The sequence below is a fragment of the Artibeus jamaicensis genome, unplaced genomic scaffold (genome assembly GCF_021234435.1).
Source record: "Artibeus jamaicensis isolate MK-2021 breed Jamaican fruit bat unplaced genomic scaffold, CSHL_Jam_final scaffold_378, whole genome shotgun sequence".
Lineage (NCBI taxonomy): Eukaryota > Metazoa > Chordata > Mammalia > Chiroptera > Phyllostomidae > Artibeus > Artibeus jamaicensis.
Window position 1 is genome coordinate 1,911,647 of NW_026522044.1, and position 19,650 is coordinate 1,931,296.

At 36.8% G+C, this 19,650-nt stretch overlaps 1 pseudogene; it reads right to left on the minus strand.

Annotated features, from left to right (window-relative positions):
• Positions 1-6,710: 6,710 nt before the first annotated feature.
• On the minus strand, positions 6,711-7,603 carry LOC119049929 (ADP-ribosylation factor-like protein 5A; annotated as a pseudogene).
• Positions 7,604-19,650: the final 12,047 nt, after the last annotated feature.

The following is a 19,650-nucleotide window of genomic DNA, read 5'->3' on the forward strand; positions in this document are numbered from 1 at the left end:
CCCCCCGCCCCCAGTCCTCATCTCTGTGTCTTTCATACTTGTTCCTCAAAATCCCTCCCCCTTTTTCCCCTTAACTTCCCTTCCCTCTCCCCTCTGGTCGCTGCCCACTTGTTCTCTATTTCAGCGTCTTTGTTTTTATTCTGTTTGCTTGTTTGTTTTATTCTTTAGCTTCCTGTCAAAGGTGAGATCATATGGTATTTGTCCTTCAATGCCTGGCCTATTTCACTCAGCATAATGCTTTCCAGTTCCATCCATGTTGTTGCAAAAGGTAGTAGCTCCTTCTTTCTCTCTGCTGCATAAAATTCCATGGTGTATATGTACCACAATTTTTGTATCCATTCATTTACTGATGGGCACCTAGGTTGCTTCCAACTCTTGGCTATTGTAAATTGTGCTGCTATGAACATTGTGGTGCATAGGTTCTTTGAAATTGATGTTTTAGGATTCTTGGGGTATAATCCTAGCAGTGGAATTGCTGGGTCAAAAGGCAGGTCCATTTTTATTTTTCTGAGAAAATTCCATACTGTTTTCCATAATGGTTGTACCAGTCTACAATCCCACCAACAGTGAACTAAAGACCCCTTTTCCCCACACCCTCTCCAACATTTTTTGTTTGTTGCTTTGTCTATTATAGCCATCCTGACTGGTGTAAAGTGGTATCTCATTGTGGTTTTAATTTGCATCTCTCTGATAGCTAACGATATTGAGCATCTCTTCATGTGTCTCTGGATATTCTGTTTGTCCTCTTTAGAGAAGTGTCTGTTCAAGTCCTTTTCCCATTTTTTAATTGGGTTCGATGTCTTCCTAGAGTGGAGTCATGTAAGTTCTTTGTATATTTTGGAGATTAAACCTTTGTCTGAGGTATCATTGGCAAATATGTTTTCCCATACAGTTGGTTGTCTTTTTAATTTAATACTGTTTTCTTTAGCCATGCAGAAGCTTTTTATTTTGATGAGATCCCATTTGTTTATTCTTTCCTTTATATTCCTTGCTCTAGGGGACATATCAGTAAAAATGTTGCTGCGTGGAATATCTGAGATTTTCTTGCCAATGTTCTCCTCTAGGACTTTAATGGTGTCATGGCTTATATTTAAGTCTTTTATCCACCTTGAATTTATTTTGGTGTATGGTGTAAGTTGGTGCTCAAGTTTCATTTTTTTGCATGTAGCTGTCCAGTTCTCCCAACACCATTTGCTGAAGAGGCTATCTTTACTCCATTTTATGTTACTGCCCCCCTTTGTCGAATATTAATTGACTGTAGAGGGTTGGGTTGATTTCTGGGCTCTCTGTTCTGTTCCATTGGTCTATGTGCCTGTTTTTATGCCAGTACCAGGCTGTTTTGATTACAGTGGCTTTGTAATACAGTTTGATTCTTCACAGACTATTCCAAAAAATCCAAAAGGATGGAAAACTCCCTAACTCCTTTTATGAAGCCAGCATCATCCTAATTCCAAAACCAGATAGAGATACAACAAAGAAAGAAAACTTCAGGCCAATATCGCTGATGAACATAGACGCTAAAATCCTCAACAAAATATTAGCAAATCGCATCCAACAATATATCCAAAAGATTATACACCCTGACCAAGTGGGATTCATCCCAGGGATGCAAGGATGGTTCAACATTCGCAAAACAGTAAATGTAATTCATCACATAAACAAAAGCAAAGACAAAAATCACATGATCATATCAATAGATGCAGAAAAAGCTTTCGATAAGGTACAACACCCATTTATGATAAAAACACTCAGCAAAATGGGAATAGAGGGAAAATTCCTCAATATAATAAAGGCCATTTATGAGAAACCTACAGCCAATATCATACTCAATGGACAAAAACTAAAAGCTTTTCCACTAAGATCAGGAACAAGACAAGGATGTCCACTTTCACCACTCCTATTCAATATAGTATTAGAAGTTTTGGCCACAGCGATCAGGCAGGAAAAGGAAATAAAAGGCATCCAAGTAGGAAAGGAGGAAACAAAATTGTCACTGTTTGCAGATGACATGATAGTGTACATGGAAAATCCTATAGACTCTACCCAAACACTGCTCAAACTAATTAATGAATTTGGCAAAACAGCAGGATACAAAGTCAATATCCAGAAGTCAAAGGCATTTTTGTATACAAACAATGAATCAGCAGAAGCAGAAATCAAGGAAAAAATCCCATTCGATATAGCAAAAGAAAAATAAAATATCTGGGAATAAACCTAACCAAAGAGGTAAAAGACCTGTATGCAGAAAACTACACAGCACTGAAGAAAGAAATCAAGGAAGACACAAACAAATGGAAACATATATCGTGTTCATGGATTGGAAGAATTAACATCATCAAAATGTCCATACTACCCAAAGCAATATACAGATTCAATGCAATACCTATTAAAGTACCAATGGCGTATTTCACAGACATAGAACAAACACTTCAAAAATTTATATGGAATCATAAACGAGCCCGAATAGCAGCTGCTCTTTTGAGAAAGAAGAACAAAGTAGGAGGGATCACAATACCATTTGATCTATTTTTTAAAAGATGGTTAAAAGCATTAAAAATTGTATTTTATAATTGTCAAACAGTGCATTCATGTGATGTGAAAAGATAAAAGGAAACTTACAGAAATAAGAAAATCTCAAACTACTCCAAATCCTAAGATAAAAAATAATTATTTGTATATTGCTTGGAAAATATAATTTACTTTTATTCTCAAATTCACTTTAAATGCCTGGCATAAATTTAATATCTAAAAATGGCAATTGTCAACCTGTTTGCTGCAAGAATTTAAAAAACATGCAGATGAGACTTCCAGCCAAGATGGAAGCATAGGTAGACACATTGTGCCTCCTTGCACAACCAAAAAAAGGACAACAAAAATTTAAAAACAAAAACAACTAAAACTGACAGAAAATTGAACTGTATGGAAGTCCAACAACCAAGGAGTTAAAGAACACACTTACATCCAGACCTGTAGGAGGGGCAGAGATGGGTGCACAGAGAAGACTCGCTGCAAAGTGGCGGTGGACAACCAGGGCAGGCAGGGCAGTGGCTGGCAGACCCAGTGCCAGATTCTGGAGTGGGGTGCACAAGGCTGCAGATGGCCAGCAAGACTGTGAGGGCAGCTGATGGAGCATGTGGTCCCACATTAGCACACAGATAAACTGGGAGGAACAACTGGGGAGCAAGACAGACCTTGCAACCCAGAGCTACAACATGGGGAAATAAAGCCTCAAATCACTGATTAAAAACACCTGTGGGGGTTGAGGCAGCAGTGGGAAAAATTCCCAGCCTCACAAGAGAGTTTGTTGGAGAGACCCACAGGGTGTTAGAACATTCACTAACCCACCCAACAGGGAATCATCTCCAGAAAAGCCCAATTGCTTGTGGTAAACAAGGGAAGTGACTGAAATCCAGCAAAGAGCCGAGCAAAAACCACTGTTCCCTCTCAGACCCCTTCCCCACATATAGCATCACAACAAAGTGATGTGGGTTACTCCTCCCAGGTGAATACCTAAGGCTCCACCCCTCACTACATAACAGGTACATCAAGACAAAAAAAATGGCCCAAAAGAAAGAACAGATCAAAGCTCCAGAAAAAAATACAACTAAGTGAAGAAGAGATAGCTAACCTATCAGATGCACAGTTCAAAATACTGGTAATCAGGATGCTCAAAGGATTGGTTGAATTTGGTCACGAATTATATGAACAATGAAGGCTACACTAAGTGAAATAAAGGAAAATGCACAGGGAACCAATAGTGATGGGAAGGAAACTGGGACTCAAATCAATGGTGTAGGCCAGAAGAAAGAAAGAAACATTCAACCAGAAAAGAATGAAGAAAAAAGAATTCAAAAAAATTAGGAGAGGCTTAGGAACCTCCAGGACATCTTTAAACGCTCCAACATCCGAATTATAGGGGCACCAGAAGGGGAAGAGGAACAGTCACTAGTGGAAACCTTATTTGAACAAATAATAAAGAACTTCCCTATTCTGGCAAAGGAAACAGACTTCCAGGAAATCCAGGAAGCTCAGAGAGTCCCAAAGAAGTTGGACCTAAGAAGAAACACACCAAGGCACATCATCATTACATTAGCCAAGATTAAAATGAAGAGAATCCTAGAAGCAGCAAGAGCTAAGGGGACAGTCACCTACAAAGGAGTCCCCATCAGACTGTCAGTGATTTCTCAAAAGATACCTTACAGGCAAGAAGGGGCTGGAAAGAAGTATTCCACGTCATGACAGGCAAGGACCTACATCCAAGATTGCTCTATCCAGCAAAGCTTTCATTTAGAATTAAAGGACAGATAAAGTGCTTCTCAGATAAGGTCAAGTTATCTGAGAAGTTATCTGGAGTTCATCATCACCAAGCCCTTATTATTAAAATGTTAAAGGGATTTATCTAAGAAAAAGAAGATAAAAATATGAACAGTAAAATGATAGCAAACTCACAATTATTAACAACCACACCTAAAACAAAAACAAAAGCAAACTAAGCAAATAACTAGAACAGGAACAGAAACACAGAAATGGAGATGACATGAAGGGTTATCAACAGGAGAGTGGGAGGGGGGCAAGAGGGGGAAAAGGTACAGAGAATAAGTAGCATAGATGGTAGGTAGAAAATAGACAGGGGAGGGTAAAAAGTATAGTATAGGAAATGTAGAAGCCAAAGAACTTACAGGTATGACCCATGGGCATGAACTAAGGGGGAGGAATGTGGGTGGGAGGGGGTGTGCAGGACAGAGGGGAGTGAAGGGGAGAAATGGGCACAGTGTAATGTCATAATCAATAAAATATATTTAAAAACATGCAGATGAGATCAGGCATGTTCAGGGTGGTATGGACATAGACTGGGAATGGCCAGAGTCAGGGGAAGTGGTGGGGGTAAGTGGCTACAACTGTACTTGAACAACAATAAAATGTACTTGAAAAGTACCTAAATAAAATTTAATTTTAAAAAAAGAAACAATAAAACAAACAAACAAACAAACAAAAAACCCAAACATGCAATACCTGACTATTTAGACAGGGGCACTGACCTCTTTTCCCTTAGATTGTCAAGAAAAAAAAAATTACAACAGCCCAGACTGATGTGGCTTACAGTTTTTTTTGTCATTCTGCAAGACAAAAGGTCACCAGTTCCATTCCCAGTCAGGGCACATGCCTGGGATGCAGGCCAAGTCCCCGGTTGGTGGCATGCAAGACACAGCTGATCAATGTTTCTCTTGCACATCAATGTTTCTCTCCCTCTTTTTCTTCCTACCTTGATTACTTTCTGAAAATAAATAAATAAAACATTTTTAAAAAATGACAGCAGCCAACACAACCATAGCTATCTGGTGTGAATGAATGAAATCATATTTATTTTTGTCAGATCAGCAAAAATTATAAGATTTTTTGGTGTACTGCAGAATTTTAGTTATTAGTTTATGTGTGCCATAACATGAAAAGAGTTTAAAAATATTGCATAACAATATTCTAGCTAAATTATTTGGTAGTATTTATAGGGTAATACTTCTCTGAGTAGACAGGTTTCATAAAACAGGTTTTCAATTAAGGGTGAAAAATTACATAATAATTTTAATCACAATTAACAGTCAACTGATTAATGGGTTAACATTTATTCATTAATTTAGATGGCATCAGGTTCAATAAAGGGAACACTCTGATAACTTCCCAATGTGCAATTCTGCCCAATAGTAATACTAAGCCAAGAATTTGAAAGGTATTTCACTAAGTTGGATCACACACTTTCATGCATATGGTTTGATCAACAACAAAATATAGGTATACAATATCAAGCCTTTTTACTTTTCTTTCCTTTTTTAAAGAGCAGCTCAATGATTTTGTGAGTTGCTTAGTATAATACAGGGAACTTTGGGGTAAAGCACAAAATGGCACTTTAAACCAGTGCTCGTATTTATCTCATTATGATTATAATTAAGGATATCATTAATTTTGTGTTATTCACTTTTCTTTAGAACAAAAGTCAAAGCCATTTACTTAAACAATATGTATACAACCTTAGGTAACATAATTTTTGTAACATTTTTAAATATTGGAATATAAATATTTATGCTAATTTGTCTTTTGACTTCATGCAATAAGAATAGAACAACATACAACTACAGAGGGTGATACTGGTAATAAAGCTCCTAAAATGAAAAATGTCTTCCTCTTCTTTTGAACTTAGCAAAGGCTATGCAATTTCTTGAGAGAATTCATTATGAGAAAAATGTCAATCACAGCTTTAAGACTTTACTTTGGAAAGAACTAGTAAGAAAGCAGATTAGAAGGTGAGACTTCATGTTTATTTGCAAATAAGTGGTCTTAATTTTTCTTGTACAAAAAATTTAAACCAGTTTATTAAAATATATCTACACCTTTAATTTTTGCAGCTTTCAAGTAAATTCTAGCACTTCATTTATACCAAGTCTATAAGAAAAGGTCAGTAGAGCCCTGGCTGGTGTAGCTCAGTGGATTGAGTGCAGGCCTGCGAACCAGAGAATCGTGGTTCGATTCCCAGTCAGGGCACATGCCTGAGTTGCAGGCCAGTTCCCAGCAGGGGACACATGAGAGGCAACTATACATTGATATTTCTCTCCCTATCTCTTTCCTTTCCCCTCTAAAGATAAATAAATTTGAAAATCTTAAAAAAAAAAGAAAAGGTCAGTGGAGATCATGTAATCTTAAATTATGAAATCATCTCTTCAAGTCTTGGTATAATCCCAAATACAGCATGCCTGGATATGTCACTGGTGGTCTTTAATAGAAGTTAGTTCCAAAAAGTGGGAGATTCTGCTACAGGCATGCATTCTTTAACATCTTGTTTATTAGCAAAAATCAGCAATCTGGCTTCCTTAGATCCTCTTGGGCTAACATTTTGTAGATTTCTTCTCTAGTTACAGAAATCCTTTGTTTTTATAGTCTACAACTGCTACAGACTCTGTTAGTATGGTAAGTGTTCCAGAAAGAACAGAGATTCCTGGCCAGTGATATCCCACATTAGGAAATATGCACAATTAACTGTGATCTCTTCTACATTACTTTCTATTGTAAGGGATACAGGTGCACCTTCCTTTATTGAAAATTGGTAAAGGATTCTTAGGGTATAATCCCAGTAGTGGAACTGCCAGGTCAAAACGCAGTTCCATTTTTAGTTTTTGGAAGAAATTCCATGTTTTCCACAGTGGCCGCACCAGTCTGAAGTAGAACCTAATCAACAAAATAAATAAGTGAGCAAAATATAACCAGAGACATGGAAATAAAGAATAAACTGACAGTAACCAGAGAGAATGGGGGGAGGGTGATAATGGGGGTAAAAAGGGGAAGGGTCATCAAGAAACATGTATAAAGGACTCATGGACAAAGCCAAAGAGGGAAAGGACCAGGGGTAGGAGATGAGGGTGGATGGGGCAGAAGAGAGTGGTGGAGGGAAAATGGAGACAACCGAACTTGAACAACAATAAAAAATAAACAAAAAATTAGACAATTTCAAAAAATTGGTAAAGGTAGTAGTTTTTCCTGCATTATCCTGTCCAACAATAATAATTTTGTGCTCCTAGTGATTGAACAGTCTCCATATCCTGGACATATTTCCCATTCTTTGGTAGCTGACTCCCTTTCAGCCATCTCAATCACCTGCCTTTCCCAGCTTTTACTGAAGGGGAGGAGAAACATGAGTGCTTGAGTCTCCACTGCTGGTGCTGTACTGACCACTGGCCAGCTTCCAAGGAAACAGAGGGAGGCCAAAACGCAGGCCATCCTGCAGCATGTATGGCACCATGGCTGCCTCTGAGGGACTCATATGGCTTGTGGACATGGCCACCATGTTGTCTGAATTGAGCCTCATAGACCACCATCCTCCCCCAACTTAAATGACCTGTATTCAAATCCAGATATTTTTTTCCTGATTGATCAAGTCTTCTGCTGACACTCTATATTTTTTTAAATTTCATTCACTGTTATTCTTTAGCTCCAGAATTTATTTGGTTCTTTCTATGATTTCTTTCATTGTTTAAATTCTCATCTTGTTCATGTGACATTTTCTTATTGTTTTAAAGATTTTATTATTTTTAGAGAGTGGAAGGGAGGGAGAGAGAGGGAAAGAAATGTCAGTATGTGGTTGCCCCTCGCATGCCCCCTACTGGGTACCTGGCCTGCAACCCAGGCATGTGCCCTGATAGGGAATCAAACTAGTAACCCTTTGGGTCACAGTCCAGAGCTCAGTCCACTGAGCTACACCAACTAGAACCATGTGTTATTTTGTTGATATCATCATCTATCTCTGTTGTCTTGTAACTCACTAGGCTTCTTTAAAACAGTTATTTTGAATTCTTTTTCAGGCAATTAGTAGATATTCACTTCTTCGGGGTTGTACTAGAATTGTTTTCCTTTGGTGGCATCACGTTTCCTCAATTTTTCATGTTCCTTGTAGTCTTGCATTGGTGTTTGTACATTCGAAGGCCTTTAAAGACAAATTTCCACTAAGAAAGACATTCATCTACAGGTAGGCATAAAAGCACCACCTGAGTGGGGTTTGTGGTGGCATAAGGTCCAGCGCTGGGCACAGAGATACACAGGGATGCTGATTCCAGTTGTACATGGAGATGAGACTGGGGGTGGGAAGGCAGTAGCAGGATTGCGGTGCATGTACTTGGGAAACACAGATACCATGACAGGGGTGTAGGCACACATACAGTGTTGGTAACAGAGAATAGAATTTCCTGTAGTGGCACTCTACTTGGGAAGGGAGAATGAAGGTGGAGGTGCCATGGGTCCAGCCCTAGGGAGGGGAATCGTAGTGTTAGTTCCTGTTCCAGGGAGATGAAAAAGTAGCTCTGGCTCTGTGGGGAGAGAGTTACAGCAGTGTGGACTCTAGGAAGTTCCATCAGCATCAATGCTGTCTAGGGTTAGCACTGGCAAAAACTGTAGGGGTCCTCACCACCAAAGGCTAGGAGTTTCTGTGGTAGCTGCAAGAGCTGTTGGGATCCTCAATAGGGAAGGCTGTTGTTCTCATTTTGCCCCATGGGGGGCAGGGTCACAACCAGGAGGATCTCTATTGCAGACAAGCTAGCTGGCCTGGGAGATGGGATGATGTAGGGAAAATGCTTCCTGCCCTTTTCTATGTTGTCATCTTGCTTTCTGTGCCTCAGTTTGTTGCTGCAGCTTCTTAATTGTACTCCAGAGCTCTCAGCCAACACTATTTTCATCCACAGATAGTTGTTAGGTAGTTGTTTTTGTTGGTGTCTCTGGGCTGGAACCTCCTAGTCCATCATCTTGCCTACATTAACCACAGTCTAATCTTATGTCGTTAATATTTCCTAAAGCTAAATCTGGTTTTACTAACAAAATCTTACATTTTATGAAGAATGGTATCTTCATTGGTAAGTACACAATTTAATGGTTTAATATGAACATAATAACTCCTAGTGAGATAAAAATTTTTAAATGAAAGAACAGGTTTTGCCTGCTAGATGTTAGGTTAGAATCAGAACTGATGTGAAATTACTTAAACTTGGGTCAAAATCAAAATTTAGAATGAAGCCATGCAAGGTAAGCAGTAAGTATCTCTTATCAGAATTATTCAGATGTTACTGTCTGATGAGCAGAAATGTCTGTCCTTTCTTTACATTGCTCTGTAAATACTTTACATAATTCTAAAAATTCTACACAACTAACTCATACATTTATATATTAATGTAGACATTTTGGAGGAGGACAACTTGGCATTCTTTATAAATATTTATAATGTATATATTTTTTTAATCAAAAGGAATTTGTCATGTGAAATCTCATAAGCAGGCAAAGAAATAGAATTCTCAGTAGCACTGTGTCAACAGAGAAAATTTTGTGACAATACAAGTATTTATCAGTGGAATTTATCAGACTAGTTAAATTAATAATGGTTTAATTATACAATAGAATATAATATAGCTATTAAAGTGGGTTATATTTGTATATACTGCCATGAAAAGTTACTGAAAATATATTGTTAAGTAAATAAAACAAATTATAACACAAATGTATATTATAATCTCAGTTCAGCATATAAACAAGATATACAGGACCCACTGACAGCCTCAATGGATACTCACTGATCAATGATTTTAGTGGGATTGGTACACAAGATAAAGATACAGCAGACCCTGGGTTTACTCTTTGTCTACAGAGCCAGTTTAAGACACAAAGTTAGGTTAGTTAAATACATATATAACAACCCCAGAATGTTTTTTACAATCTCAGATGTCACTGACAGGAGCTCTGTTTAAACACAGAGATAGAAAGGTAGAAGATGTGTCATATAATAATACCATTAAACCTTCCTATTTTGATAATAAAATGGCAATTACTTGCCACAGAGACATGTGGAAAGGTGAGGGAAAATCATAAATAGCTCCTTAAACTCAAAGAAATGTATATTAATGTTAAACTCTACCAGCTTCTAACTTTACTACTATTAGTGTGCAAAAATGAAAGCAAATATAAATGCTTTTGACACAGTTTGACAATTTTTCAATGCATATAAGCAGGCAGAAAAATAGCATCCTAGGATGGCTTCACATAGCATGTGTGCTGCTCAGCTGACATCAATAAAGTCCTTGCTGGATGTGATTTCTCTTGCTCTAATCTACAGTCTCATCGTAATGTTAAAACTTGACCCCATATTAATACTGATTTCACAGTCTTTTAATTAAATCTAGATTAAATAAAGGATTCAGTTCCCCTGCCACATCTAGGTCAATGGAAATAATTATGCTCTTGATTTAATGCGGTCTGTCTTTTTTCTGAACAGTTTTTGTGAGAAACATAGATGGAAAGCTAACATAAGGGAAGGAAAAGATGAGTATCTAAAGGAAGTGATACTAAATATTCAAAAGGAGGCATAGCAAAAAAGTTATACATAAGCACAGAGAGGAAAAACAGACTCTAATCCATGACATTTCAAAACCTATAAGTGGACCTAACCAACAAAACAAACAAGCAAAATATAACTAGAGACACTGAAATTAATTAAGAACAAACTGACAGTAACCAGAGGGGAAGTTGGAGGGGATAATGGAGGAAAAAGGGGAAAGTTTTTTCAGGAACATGTATAAAGGACACATGGACAAAACCAAAGAGGGTAGGATCAAGGGTGGGAGGTGGGGATGGCTGGGGTGGGGGTGGCTGGGATGGGGGTAAAATGGAAACAACTGTACTTGAACATCAATAAAAAAAGAAAGGAAAAGAAAAAGAAAACATGAAATATTTAAGGGGGTGGTAGAAAATATTGGTTCTTTCAGATAATTTTTTACTAAATTTCCTACTTATTTACCAATACTTGAATGTGCACATAGACCACAATGTTTATTATATAATAAAACAATTAAAGAAAAACTGGTCCTTAACTAACAGTTTGAGTTTCACAGAGCATATAGGTATCTCTTACTTTACTCCATTTCTGTTATGGTATGCAATATCTAAAAGGGCCCTAAAGAGTCCCTATGACCCCTTTGCCTTGGATATGTAGTGGAACCAGTAACTTGCTTGTAACAAACAAAACACAGTAAAAGTGGCAAAAGTAATGGGATGTACCTTCTGTGTAAGTTTACAAAAGACTCTGGCTTCCATCTTTCTCACTGTCTCTCACCCTTTCTCATTCTCTCTATCTCTTTCATGGAGCCATTGTTTGCAGGGAAGCCAACTACCATGCCCTGCGCAGCTTTGTGCAAAGGTCCAAGTGGCAAGGAACTGAAATTGCTGGCCAATGGCCAGAGAAGAACTTAGGCCTGCTGAACATCAAGCAAGTGAGCTTGGAAGTGAATTTTTCAAGGTCTGCCAAATACCATGTGAGTGAGCTTGAAAGCAACCCCCAACCCTTTTGAGCTGTTAGAAACTCTCAAGCAGAAGCATCTAGCTAAGCTGGGGTCAGATTTCTGCCACTCAGAAACTATGAGATAATAAACCTTTGCTATTTTAAACCATTAAGTTTTAGAGTCACTTGCTATGCAACAATAAATAAATAATACACAGTATTTTTTATTGTGTTTAATTTTTCTAAGCCATTCCATTTTACCTGTATGAGGGGAGTATGCTCCCTATTTAAAAATACTATTTTTCCTGAAAATAAAGGGTAATTTAGTAAAATGTAATCACCACCAATTACTAGTTTTGTCAAATTCAATTTTTATATAACAAGAATTTCTAAGGTATGGCATACTAAATGGTGCACACTTTAACCTGAAATATGGTAGCTGGTCATAAATGGCAATATGAAGACTGCAATGTAAACTTTGCTGAGTTCTTAATGTATGCCAGGCACTACTCAAAGTGCTTTAAGAAAAAAAAAACCATGTATTACAACACTTAATCATCACCAAAAACATCTAATTACCCTGTATTTTGCCATGTATAATGCACACTTTTTGCCCAAATTTTTGAGGAAAAAATAAAGATGCATATTATACATGCATATAATGATTATATACCATGGGTATAATAATGGATATAATAATCCCATGTATAATGCTCACCAAAACATGGGTGCATGTTATACATGGCAAAAATCACTAAGTAGAATTTTATTTTTTTATATTTCTTTAATTTTAAAAATATTTTATTTATTCATTTTTAGAGAAATGAAAAGGGAGGGAGAAAGAGAGGGAGAGAAACATCAGTGTGTGGTTGCCTCTCACATGCCTTGTACTGGGGACCTGGCCCACAATCCAAGCATGTGCCCTGACTGGGAATTGAACCTGTGACCCTTTGGTTCGCAGGCTGGTGCTCAATCCACTGAGCCACACCACCTAGGGCACTAAGTATAATTTTACAATCCCATTTAACACATAGAGAAACTAAGGCACAAAGGGCAATGAAGGTTATGCAGCTTGCCCCAAGTCACACAGCAGGAAGATTCAAACTCAGACACTCAGAATCCAAATCCACCATCTCTTCCAAAACAGTATGCCATCTCTCCTATGAAACCTTGTTTAATTCTGGGGCTCTATTCTTTGTACATAATGTTATTTTCTTTTTGAATGCATAGCAGATATATTTTAGGTGATAGGTGTAAATGTTAACAAGGATCAACATTAACTTGTGGTGAACCATGGATGCCCTGGAAGACAGTATAATTTGAGTAGTTAATGATGAAGCCTCTAGAGTAACAATGTCTATCTAATTTTTAATCCTACTCAGCCAATAGCTATTTGTGTAATTTGGGTTGTTAGCTTATCCTATCTTAGATTCATTTCATCAAATATAAACCATAACTATATCCATCCCTACCTTATAAAGCTGTTGTAATAATTAAATGATAATACATGAAATGGTCTGGAATTGTACCTAGATACACTAAGCACTTAATAGATGCTAACTATTATTATTACAATTATTGACTAGCAGAGGAGAACAAATTTTATCAAGGCTTTAGACTCTATTCTTTCTAAGAGCTATTGAAATAAGTAGAGAAAGCAGACTAAAGGAGAGATAGTGAAAGAAAGAAGCACGTGGGTATTGATATTCTACCATGCCAAATACTCTTACATGTTTGTCATACCCAATTTTTTAAACCTTTACAGCAGACTAAGTAAATAGTATTTCTATGTTCCAAATGAGGAAGCTTTAATTGAGGAACTTATCCAAGGTTAAAAAGCTAGCAAGTAACAGAGTAACATACCTATCAGGTACCATTGTGTTTAAACCAAGGCACATTTGATTCTTTCAAAGACAGACTTCTGCATTTAAAGATCAGAGGAAAGGGGAAACTACCCTATATTGCAAAGGCACATGTAAAATTCAGTTAAATTTAGGTGTTCCTTTTATTTTTCCTGTACACATGTGATCACTGCCTAATTCGTGGAAGCTTCTGTGCAAGATCCACACAGTTGCCAGGCAGGGTTGTATAGGTTGTGCTCTGTACAAGGTGACCAGCTGATGGAGAAAACGTGTTGAAATCCAGCCCATAATCTCCTGTCAAGCCTTGAGCCAAAGGGTGTACATGTGCCACAGAAGGGGTAAATTTTTTCCATTTTACACATTAGTGAAAAATGAGCCAACAGAAGCTCTAAACATATGGTGATGAATATGACCTAATACCTGCCATCTACTAAAAATTCAGATTGTGCTTAGATTATTAGATAGGAAGAACCTTAATTCTTGGTTATCAAGAAATGCTAAGTAAGTGAAATCTACCTGGTCTACAGGTAAAAGAGCAGGGTAGAATTAAGAAGTAAAACCCTGGCCCTGGCTGGTTTGCTTAGTTGGTTGGAGCTGTGTCACATGCACCAAAAGGTTGCAAGTTCGATTCCCCATCAGGGTACATACCTACATCGCAGGTTCAACTCCTGGTCAGGGATACATAGGAGGCAACTGATTGGTGTTTATCTTTTTTTCTTTTGCTTCTTTTCTCTTTAAAATCAATAAACACATCCTTGGGTGAGGATTAAAAAAAAGAAGAAAATCCTGGAGAGGAGACAAGAGGTAGTAAGCTGCACCTAAGAGAGTTTTAGATGTAATACCTAAACTGTGATCTAGAAATTTATATAACAGTAGTCCAAGATTACTTACCATGTGATTAAATTACCATAAGATTAAATTCTTATGCTCTTAACTATTGCTGTTGACTCAGTACTGATGAGGAGAAATGACAGGCAGTTATTACATGGTAGGGAGATCATGTTTTTTAGGCTGTTCCTTAAAGGACAGATAGACTTGGGGATCGTTTGAGTCCTAGGATGGCAGAAGCAAAGCTGTGCAGGGCAGCTTTGGCTGTTTCCCCACAACTTACTTATTACTCTTCACTGAGTAATTTGGGGCATTGTTTTCTTCATCTTTAATTATAAATTCAATTTCCTAAATGAAATTATAACAACATAAGGCTAACTATGGCTGTAATTACATACTTTTTCATCTCATGGACCACTGACATAAAACTCTAATGAGCAATGTTCCTCAAAAAAAAAACAAAGAAAACAAGGATTTCCTTTGATATTTTAGACAAAGCATTTGATCAGAGGCAAGAATTTTAATTCTTGATTTTGAATGATCAATAGCAATGTCACTTCATTTGGGAAATGCTCTTTTATTGTCTGATAGCCCTTCGAGTTATATAAGGATATCATCTGTGAACCTTATAATATTTAGGAGAGAAGATGTATTTCTCCTTCATTAGCTTTGATATATAATGTTACAATTATAAGAAATCACTTTGTAACTTGTATTGCAATGTAGTAGTCTCATTTACTCAGACATTTCCCAGTTGTTATTATAGCAAATTCAAAATAAGCAGAGCCATGGTAGAGTGAGCAGTTGTGGAGCAGAGATTCATATACAATGAATAAATTAAATGTGGTGAGGCAAGGGGTGGGTTGGTTACTATGCAGTGGAAACATTACCACAGCAAAGGGTGGGATTTTATTATAAAGATGCAGTTCTTTCTCCAAGACCCAAAAGGCAGAAATATAGTTAGGCCTTATGAGATATTGGAAATAAGAATTGAAAAGCCATCTGAAAACTATTTATTTTGTTTACATTTGTCTTTTCTTATGGCCTTATGGTCTTTATCATTGTTTCTATTTGACTTTTTCATTTTTCTTTCTCTACAGTCTTTCACAGATTTTCTCTACATATGGCATAAGAGGCCTACCCCACAACTCCCAATTCTTCTTTATGTTATATAAGTAGGTTAAAATCACAATAGATCAAATAGACTTGCTATTAAACCATAATGACCAAGAAAGAATGGAAATCATAGAAGAGAATGAGCCTTAGTCTCTAGTTCCACAGCGACCTGCCATTGGGACCACATGCACATATCCTTGCCCTACTTTACCCCCTTCTAGAGGCATATATCAATTCTCTACTTATATTACCATAATGAAGGGCTCTATCCACTTCTAAGTAGATAATGAAATCAAGAGGTGGATATTTGAATGTCTCCAGTGACAAATAATATTATTGAAAATTTTTAAAAGATAAGGGTTTTTATAATGAAACAAAGACCAATGTCCTACTGAAAAGAGGGAGCATTGCTCTGTAATAGTTTCCACTATCCTGGTGTTTCTGGAAATTTACAATAACCTGGAGGATTTCTTAAAATACATATTACTGAGCCCTATACCCAGAGTTTCTGATTTAGCAAAGAGTGGGACACACAATTTTGTACTTCCAACAGATTTCCTGGGGCCACAGCATACAAAGCACTGTATCAGTATATTTGCCATTATTAGTTTTGACTCAGTCACATGGGCTTTAAATTCTTCTCAGACCTTAGTCAAAAGTACTCTGCTGTGCTGGAATGAGGCAGGCAAGTTAGCACTGATATAGGAAGGCAGAATGCAGGAAGGAAGAGGTAACCATCCAGAGCTAGCTTGGTTTTGTAAAATACTGACTTTTAATCCTTTAAATAGCTGCTGATATTAGGCTGTCTGTTGGTTCCTTTCTGAATATACTACTGTGCATTTCTATTGCTGCCAAAATAAGGGCAAAGCAAACAGACAAAACCTGTCTTGATAAGATACAATGTTGCAGAGTAATAGATTGCTGTGTTCCACATAGCAATGTTACTACTACACAAGGATATTAAAATGGAAAGAAAAAGCACTCCAGAGGTAAAAAGATAAAATATTTACAGTTCCATATGGTCCCTTTTACTTTAAAAGATTAACAATAAACTAATTCATCACCTTCCTTTCAGAGGAAAAATGTCTTGTGAGAGATAATAAACGATTTGAAATAATAACAGGAAAATAAATTCTATCAAAAATGTTTTAATGTCATATGTCCACTGAAAGCATTTGTTTTTAACAATCTCTTCCACATACAGTTTGTTCTGGTTTCATGTATTTTAATATAATCAAGGTTTTAAAAGCTATAATCCTACATATATGACACTATGCATTTGTGAAAACCCATAGAACTTTACAGCAGAAAGAGTAAACCTTAATGTATGGAAATTTACAATAAATAATTTAGGAGGTCAGGAGAGCCTGGAATGGAATGCAGACTATGAAAATAGAATCTAACTGTATTCAAAATTTATTTAATGACTTCACTGAAGAAAAAGGGGGGAATACCTGTTGAAAGTAATTTTAGAAATGAGTGGCATAAACAACTGTACATAAACACTGTACTCTGATAAAATTTTTAATGATGAAAATACAGGTTAACAATTCTGAGACCATTATAAATGTTTATTAGAACAGAACAATTAGGTAAATGGATAGCAAATGGTGGGAGCTACATTTCTTGCTGTTGTAGTAGGATGTTACAGAAAAATAATGGGGAAGATTAGAATAATTGTATGGTAAAGGATTAGAGTGGAAAACATCAATGTGAAGCCATATTTAACTGAGTATAGATATAGATAGATGCATACAGAAATATTTGTACATATGTATATGCACATATTAATGTACACAGATATTTACTTCTTCTATTAGCTGAGAGGGCCTAGAAGCAATGACATCCAGTAGCACAGAGCAATTCAACTCCCGCATCTTGGTTTCTAATATTATTCTCCATGTAAAAGGTACAAGAGCTCTTTGGAGAAAAGGCCAATTCAAGGATTCTGGCAGGTAATATATGAGGTATCTCGAGTGCCAGAAACTAAGGCAATGCTCAAAGAATCAAAATAACACGGGGACACAGGAATCACCTGCCAGAGCTATCACTAACCAAAGCTGTACCAATTTCAGTAACAAATCAAGTAGTATGAAATTACAGCCCAAGGTATAAAGTATATAGCTGTGAGTCTATATTGATTTAAGTCAATGATTAAATAAGTTAATTCATAAATGGTTGGGGAAGAGAGACAAATCTCTCATGAAGAAGAATTCCAAATAAATTGTGTAGATATTCTGCCCTCAATGTGGTGGGACATAATTCTCAATCCTAATGGTGGGCACCAGGAACATAGGAAAAAAATAGAAAATTTACAGTGGAGAAAACTAACACCACCTCAGCCAGATCAAAGTCAACAGCATTAGTGATGAAACATGGATGGCATGCACCCTTGATGCGATGTGATGAAAATGGCACTTTACATATATGGTTTTCCTTCCCCAAAACCCATAATCCAAATGTAATCATAAGGAAACAAATCTCCCCAAAAAATCCCTATCAGTCATCCTCAAAACTATCAAGGTTATCAAAAGCAAGGAAAGTTTAAGAAACTGTGACAGCCATTTTGCTTCCATCTAGGAGAGCTTGGTTAAAATTCTCAATTGTTTATTAACAATTTTCCTCACCTCAGAGATCAAAGTACTGTGCATGACAGCTTCAAATATCTGAGGAAATCAGTTGTTTTCAAGGCATTACTCTTGTTAGATTTTACAAAGTTTGGGTCTATCCTGAGAGGTCAACCTATACCTGAAGAATGAGAATTGACAATTGCCTTGTGTTTCTCAGCTGTCTGCCACTATGACCACCAAATGAAACAACTTCAAAAAAGCTATAGAAAACACTGAAATGGAATGATGTACTACTGAGTGAGGTCTGAGAACAACCACTTAAGGAGGTAATGATTTGAATTCTGATCTGAATGAGAGTGGTCATGTGACCAAGGGAGGAACTACTAGGACAGAGAAACAAATCACAAGGGTGAAGACCCAGGAAAGGAAGGAGTCTGGTAATGAAAGGAAGATGGTGATCATGCCTATAGAGGCATGAGAAAGGGTGCTAGATAACAGTAGAGAAGTAAGTAGTTGGGTCAAGAGATACCTTGTAGGTTGGGGTTCTTTGTTTGAATTCATCCTTAGTGCAAGTAGTAGTCATCTGAAAACTTTATGTACCAGAGAGGTCCAACATACTAAAGCTTTTTGATAACCTTTTTTTTTAATTGAAATAATACAAACAACTTTAAACTAAATAAATCATGTATACAGATTAAAGTGCTAATTTGTGGGTGACTTCAAGTATTTCAGTGATAATTGCCCTCTAAAATCATCATCATAATTCTGAAAGCTTTTTCCCCTTTCTTTGCTTACAGATGAAAAATCTTTTTAATTGAAGAATGTAAAAAATCACAGATCATATGTGGCCTGTTGGCATAGATTGTTGTCCCTGCTCCTGGACTTTTTTTTTTGGCACAATCAAAGATTTAACAATACAGTGGAATGCAAAATTACTTCCTCTAAATGACCTTTTTTCTGCTCAGATATTGTACCTCCATTTTATAATGAACTTGCTGAGTGCTGCCAATGGCACAGAATTCTTAAAGAGGGAGAAATAGTTTTCAAACTATTTTTTGCTGTGAAGATTTCAATATATTTTCTTTAACCTTTTGTTATATATTGGTTTTTTATATGCAATTTCTTACTGAGGTACAATTTGTATACCATAAAATTAACCTCTTTAAAATGAACATTTCAGTGTTTTTGGTATATTCACAAAGTATGCAGCTATCACTATCTAATTCCAGAACATATTCACCACCCCCAAATGAAACTCTGTATCTTTTCACCTTCACCCATCAATCCTCTCATCATTTTCCCATCTAACCCTGGGAAACCACTAATCTACTTTCTACCTCTATGTAATCATATAATATGCGACCTTTTGTGCCTGGTTTCTTTCACTTAGCATAATATTTTCTAGTTTCATCCTTGTTGTAGCATGAATCAGTACTTCGTTGGTGTTTTATAAGATTTTATTTATTTATTTTTAGAG